This window comes from Brassica oleracea, chromosome C8 (genome assembly GCF_000695525.1).
Source record: "Brassica oleracea var. oleracea cultivar TO1000 chromosome C8, BOL, whole genome shotgun sequence".
NCBI lineage: Eukaryota > Viridiplantae > Streptophyta > Magnoliopsida > Brassicales > Brassicaceae > Brassica > Brassica oleracea.
In genome coordinates, this window is record NC_027755.1 from 38,836,893 (window position 1) to 38,844,790 (window position 7,898).

The 7,898-nt window shown below is 31.3% G+C and overlaps 1 pseudogene; it reads left to right on the forward strand.

Moving 5' to 3' along the window:
- The first annotated feature begins 1,187 nt into the window (after window positions 1-1,187).
- Window positions 1,188-5,049, forward strand: LOC106310438 (annotated as a pseudogene).
- The last annotated feature ends 2,849 nt before the right edge of the window (window positions 5,050-7,898 follow it).

Consider the following 7,898-nt stretch of genomic DNA (forward strand, 5'->3'; position numbering starts at 1 on the left):
AAATAGTAGTCTACATGAACTTTATGTCAAAATATTTCATTTGAGATATTTTGACAATTTTTTTTACAATTTTGAGATACGCACCACAATGTTTTATATTTTACTACATTTTTAGAACTTGTTAGAACTCTTAGTGAGGATGCTCTAACACTATGCTGGGTAAAATGCTACAATACAGCTGGAGCTTCTTGCTTTTTTTCTTTTGTGCTGAGAAGGGTTTACTAAGCTTCTTGGTTCTTTGTCCAATGTACATATTAATAAAATGATGATCTTAATTATTAGTAACATTGTGAAGTTGTATAAAATGAAAATCTGTAAGGAGCAAAATGGCCGATTGGGTGGCACTTAGCAGCTAGCCTTCCACATCATGCTGACAATTTCAAGTTTCTTTTAACCTTGTACAAACAATGGTTTATCTATGATATGTACAACTTATTAAAATGCTCATTAAATTATATACACGTAGTGTAGGTTTTGAATCTTATGATTTAAGGAAATCGATTTACAGATATAATTAATAAATCTTGATGTATAATGCTCTGTTTAAAGCTATAATTAATCTTACTTTTCATTTACATGATAAAAATTGTTTTAGTTCGTTGATTAAGCCAACTACATATGCTTATTTTGTATAAACATTTTATGCAACATATATGTGATTATTAGAAAAAGATGTGTTTATTACTCCCTCCATTTTTTTTTTAATATAATTCGTTTTAGATTTGTACACATAGATTAAAAAATTATTAATTTTTTATATTTTCTAAACAAAAACATCATTAATTATTTATCTAATCACAAATTAACCAATAATAAAATAGAAGACATATTATCATCGGTCATATAACATTAAGTGTTAATAAATTTTACATAGAAACACGAAAACATCATATAATTTGGAACATAATTTTTTTTCTAAAACGACTTATATTAAAAAAAACAGAGACGGTAGATTAAAAGAAAAAAAGAGGGTACAAAGGTAAATTTCTTCTCTTCGTTTCTTCTTTTCCAGCTTCTTTTTTTCTAATAATTTTCCTAAAATGAGTTGGGTACACACGACAAAATGGCCTTTATATTACAGCTTCTCTGAGCCAAAGTCACATAATGGAGAGTGAGAAAGAGAAAGAAAACTAGAAAAGAGAGATAAATAGTCATAGAGAAAATACCCTGATCTATTTTACTACCTTATGGGTTCGGAAGTCGTATCCGCCGTAGAAAAAACATGCAGCAACCTTTACTTGAGCCATCAAAATCGGATGTCGACTTCAGGATGGAGAGTGTATTAACAGACCCTCACTTGCCTTATTACCGGCGAGTTTACTTGGCGGCGTTGATAGAGATCAAGTTTCTATCCCACCTTGCAGCTCCGGCTATCTTCGTCTACGTGATCAACAATGGCATGTCCATGCTCACTCGTATCTTCGCTGGTCGAATGGGAAGTATGCAACTCGCCGCAGCTTCTCTAGGAAACAGCGGTTTCAACATGTTCACCTTTGGTCTCATGGTACTACTTTCATTTTCTCTTTAACAAAGAATCAAATGTCAAATGAAATACTACTTCACTGGGTTAAGACCCGCGCCTTGCGCGGAATCAACATTATATATATAAATTATTTTATGTATTAAATATTTTTACATATTATGATATAATAAATATATATTAAATAATTAAAAGTCAGTAACTATTAAATATATAATTAAATTAGTGCTAACATAAAAATCAATTTTATTATTTTAAATCAGTGATAGCAAAAAAATTCATTGTGTGATGTTTAATAGTTTAAGTAATTTATACTTTATAAAAATAATTCAATGCAAAGTTGAAATTTAAATTTTATGTTGTCAATATTTGTTCAAAGCTATTATCAAAAAATGTTAAAAGAAAATTTAAATATTTAAATATTTATATATTTTATATGGTATATAGTTTAATCTAAACGATATTAATATATATACATATATATATTTAATCTTAACATTTATTAAATGAGACTTAATACTTATATAATTTTGTAATAATTTGTATCTTGTCATAATAAAAATGTTAAAACTTTTAACTGTTTTAGTAATTTATAGCCGTTTGTAAAAATTCAAAATATAACATATAAATAAAAATCTAAATTTTTATTATATGGTTATTGTGGTTGTTTAATTTATTTAATAGTTTAAAATTAAACAAATATAATAGAAGATACACTATTTTTTATCAAATCTTTATTATTCAAAATCATTAATTGCCATATATACTTTAGCCACATTAGGCAATTTCGTAAATTTTATTTAAGGAAATAATAAAGTACATTAATGATGAATTTATTGTTAGTTTAATAAAAAATTTATTATATAATTAGATGGACCAACATATTTCTCTAATGATTCTAAGAATCATTCTAGTGATGACACGTGACTACAAAAAGAAGTTGTAATGCTTCTCAAATAATATACAGGAGATTTAACAAAGAAGATTTTTAATAATGTTGTTACACATATTAAAAACATTATATTTATATCATAAATGCGATTATTTTGTGATTATCCGTTTCCGATAAAGTAAACCAACATCAATTTGATACTCAATTAACTTTTCAAAAAATCTACAGTTTACTATTTTACTATATAGTACAAAACTTATTGAAAAAAATTATATATATTTATGAAACAATTTTTTTCAAAAAATATTAATCAACTTTTTTTTTTGCTTTCTGGTGACACAGCTTGGAATGGGAAGTGCAGTGGAGACACTATGTGGGCAAGCCCACGGGGCTCACAGATACGACATGCTCGGCATCTACTTACAAAGATCCACCGTGGTTTTACTCCTCACCGGACTTCCAGTGAGATTACTCTTCATCTTCTCTACACCTCTCCTCACTTTACTCGGCGAGCCAGCTGACGTGGCATCAACGGCTTCCATCTTTATCTACGGTATGATCCCTATGATCTTCGCTTACGCCGTGAACTTCCCTATACAAAAGTTCCTCCAGTCACAGAGCATCGTTACGCCTAGCGCTTACATCTCAGCAGCCACCCTCCTCCTCCACCTACTCCTCTCATGGCTCGCTGTCTTCAAGCTCTGATGGGGTTTACTTGGTCTCTCCGCCATCCACAGTCTCTCGTGGTGGATCATTGTCATTGCTCAGATCATGTATATTAAGATGAGCCCTAGGTGTCGCCGGACTTGGGCAGGGTTTAGCTGGAAAGCTTTCGACGGTCTATGGGACTTTTTCCGGTTATCTGCGGCTTCTGCGGTCATGCTCTGCCTTGAGGCTTGGTATGCTCAGATTCTTGTTCTCCTCGCCGGACTTCTCAAAAACCCTGAACTCGCTTTGGATGCCCTAGCAATATGGTAATTTTGATTTTCATTTTCATTTTCATTTCAAAAACTATAATTTCTTTTTGCCTTATCTATAGTGAATTTAGCTTGAATTTCAATATTAAGTTTAAATAAATAAATATGAATCGTTTATTCAATACTAGTGAAGATTTGAAGATTAACGAATCCGAATATATGATTGGTACGATTTAATATTTTAGTTTTTTTCATTTGAAATTTTTAATACTAAAAATTTATTTAATTATTAATAATGATTTCATAAAATTGAATCTAAATATATATGTAAGAGTCAATAATTGGTTTTGTTTATCATTTGCGTCTTTCTACGTTTTCCTTGGTTGAAAAGACAACATGAACTCCTGCGCGGGAAAACTAAAAAAGCGTTGATTACTCCAACCAAAGATCCAAGTGGTCAGTTAATTTATTACAGAGGCTGTTTTACAAACATGATTACAAAAGTATATTACTGACTCTTTGATAAAAAAGAGTATGTATGGTTTTTTAAAGGAAAATGTATAGTAATCCTTTTTAATACATTATTTTTAGACATTATCAGTTTCTTACTTAAAACAATCATAAACTATTTGTCTTATTTGCAGTATGGCAATTTCTGCAATCTCGTTCATGGTCTCCGTTGGATTCAACGCAGCTGCAAGGTTGGTGAAAATATGTTTTTTTACTCTTTAATTATTTTGCATTTTTTTCTCACAAGTGGTAACAAATAAGTATAAGTTGAAAACGGTGGTATGGTACTTGTTATAAATAACAATGGTTAATAAGAAATTTGATTAAAACAGGTGTGGCCGTTGGATGTGGGTGGCAAGCATTTGTGGCATACGTGAACATAGGATGTTATTACATTTTGGGGATTCCAATTGGTTATGTTCTTGGTTTCACCTATGATATGGGAGCTAAGGTAATTTTCATTAGTTTGCATATATAGAGTATATATTATAATCAGTGATTAATGTTTGATTAGTGTAAATTATAATTAGATGGTTAATTGATGTCAAAAAAATAGATGGTTAATTATCTTTTGCAGGGAATATGGACAGGAATGATTGGGGGCACACTCATGCAGACTATTATCTTGCTTAGTGTCACTATCCGAACTGATTGGGATAAAGAGGTAAATTAGAAACTACTATTATTTATATTTTCACAAATACAACAGTTATCTGTTTAAGTTTTTGGTTAGTATGTTTCTTATTGATTATAAGGTTTAATATGGTTTGAATTTGAATCTCAGGTGGAGACGGCTTCGAGATGATTAGACCAGTGGGAAGACTCTCAAGCGCCGCTTCTTAAGAGCATGCGCATTGACGTATTTAGAAGGGGTCATGGGCTCGGTATCATATGAGCCAAAATTTAAAAAAAAAGAAAAAATAGATTTAAAACGGTGATCCGGTTCATGGGAGTGAACCCGTATGATACGGGTTCATGGCACGTGTCGACGAAACAGTAAACAAATTTATTTTTCATTTTCAAAAAGAATATTATGGGGAGACTTGGAGGTCAATTTTATTTTATTTCTTCTTGTTCCAATCGGTTTGTTAATGAATTGGAAAACCGATAATTTTCTGAGGGGGTTAGAGTGAAGAGATCATGTACATTTTAGAAAGAGGACGACGTAATATTGAGAAGTGAGAATGAAATGTTGAAGAAAAATTGATGTCTTGTGTGGAAGTGTAGTAAACCCTTTGTATGAAATAAATCAGGTAATGATGCAATAAGTTACCGTTTCACACTTGAATCATATATTCAATCTTAATTAAATTTAAAGTTTAATAAACGATGTAATATTAAACTTCAGCGAGCGATGTAATAGTTGATAAGAAACAAAGTCAAAATTTTGTATGTTTAATCGTAATTATTTTTCTAATAGCATTTTAGTCAGTACATATATAAGAATAAAAAGCATTCGTAAAACTAATGTGATCTTCATATGAATGTTGAAAGCGAACATATTGGATTTGTCAATGTGGTTCGATAGCTACTGAAAAGGTTTGGCACTTGTCAATCTGGTTTTGATAGCTACTGAAACGGTTTGGCACTTGTCAATCTGGTTCTGATAGCTACTGAAAAAGCTTGGCTATTTAATTTTCTTGAACAAACCTCTTTTTGTTTTTTACAGATAACCCAAAATAAGAATACAAATTAAGAGAAAGATTCAAGATGATGATGATGGTCCACATGTCATGCATACTATTTATATGCACACTATACAGATTACAGGACCATGCATAACGTAACTTATCATAATATATAACATGGTTTTGTTCCTATATCTCGTGAGTCAATAATAATAAACTATATGTTGGGTCATCTTCTAATTTTGTCTCGTGGTGGAATTGGAAACGTACTTTGACAAAAAAAAGAATAAAAGATGTGCAACTTGTGAAGCAATTATAATTGTTTCATAATATGGTTGGATACGTAATGAGATTTTAGCTCGTACGAGTTGATGAAGGTACAAAGACTAAACCGATGATAGAGACCGGGCATCATCTAAATCTGGACATACAGATCCACTGACCATCACGCGTACGCGTATATATATTGGTGATCTCAACCTTTCCACTTGTTTTTTTTTGTCATCTCCCTTTCCATTTGTTATTTGTACGATTTGGTTAAATATAGGTCTAGCTTATGATTGTATACTAACGGCATGTATTGAAAACAGAGTTACAAAAAAAGAAAGATGTGTAAAATATTCACCCAAAGTTCAAACAGAGTTACAAAAAAAAAGAATTTAAGAAGAAAAAAATAGAATTAACACTATGTCAAATATTCACCCAAAGTTCAATACTTACTATAAAAATATTAGAAAGATGTGTAAAACACTTGGACTGTTTTTACAATTCCCACTTGTTATTATGCTTGTTTATCTTTGATTTTGGGAAATCACTAAGCTATCATAATTTATTTGTCCATGTGAGACATCATCGGGAAAAATAAAACAAATTCATTTTCCTCGAACATGTCAAAGAACTACTTGATATACTACAATCTACAATGCTATGGAACTTATACGAAGGTGCATGTAAGTGTAACGTTAAATTAGTCCACAATTCGGTCTAAAAATATCATTAGAAAAACAAAATGCCAGTTCACTCATCGCTGTGCGTTTCGGCTCATGACCAAATGACCAAAGTGGTCCATGGGCCAAACGAAATGTTTGTACACTGAAAATATAATCTCATACTGTAATAACTTTACTCATTTGTCGGATACAACCAGCTTATGCCACCACCATGTGTGGAACTGATCATAAAATCTACAACCGCTCCATCCGAATACTACTCATACATAAAATTATTATTATTTTAGTTTCAAAGTTTTATGAACGTAAATAAAACGGGAATCAACGCTAATTAGATAAAATATTAAACTAGTGACATAATCGTTTCTTTTTGAAAAAAACATTCACGAGAATAATCGTTTCAAACGGTTGAAAAAATGAAAATAATAGTGAAGACTGTTTCGCCTTATTATTTTTCCATCTATTAGATGGGTCACTCCAATTACCACCAATTGGTTTTAGATTGGAAGCTCATCTAGTTTAACATGGTATCAGAGTCCGATCCACGCAGTCCAACCCGATCCACATCGATCTGGTCCAATGTTAGCTCATCGACCCTTGTCCGAGCATTCCGAGATTGACACTCAAAGAACCATCATCTCGAGGGGGTGTCTTAGACACAGAGTGTCTCACATCGGTAGTTGGAAGGAATCCTAATCAATATATAAGATATAGATGGAGCACTACACTTATCACCAATTTAATCTATTAAAACATGAGTACTTTTTAGAAATAGTCCTCAGTTTTCCACAAATATTACATCATTATGCCATTGCCTTTAAAACACAAAGTTTTGATTTTAATTATACCAACACTTACTATTCTTTTAATTAATAAATCAACGCGAGTTTTGATTCACATGGGTTAACCATCGATCCTCTTAATTACAAATCCATCGCTAAACCCTCTCTGTTCTCTAATTATTAAACCATCACTAAACCAAACATTGTTTACAAATGTGATATTGCCTTCCTTCCTCTACGTCTGCCTCGAATTTCCATGATGTACTTCCGGTTATCATTTGTCCGTAGAATCAAAACCATCAAATAAAATATGGAGCTGTGGTTAATAAAGCTTAACAATATGATTCTTTCACCGCAAAACCATCAAACCACGAGTAAACCAATAGCATCTATTTGGTTCGAAATCATAATTTGAATATTTATGAATTTCCTAAAATAAGTGACCTCCCACAATTAATTCCTATACTATAGTGAATCATCCTAACCATTCACATTACTAGCACAAGATTTTTTTGATTTTAATCTTGCAAAGCACGCCTAAATCAAATCATTAAAAGCATATATTCCTCTTATTAAGTTAGCTTTCAAACAAACTCATAAATGTGGGAATAAAATGATTTAGCAGATCGATTTGTCAACTCATGTATTTCCATGAATATATACTCGAAAAAAAAACAGAATGGGCTTCTATATTTTACACATGGTCCACGTTTTCTTTTTTAAATATGATGAACAAATC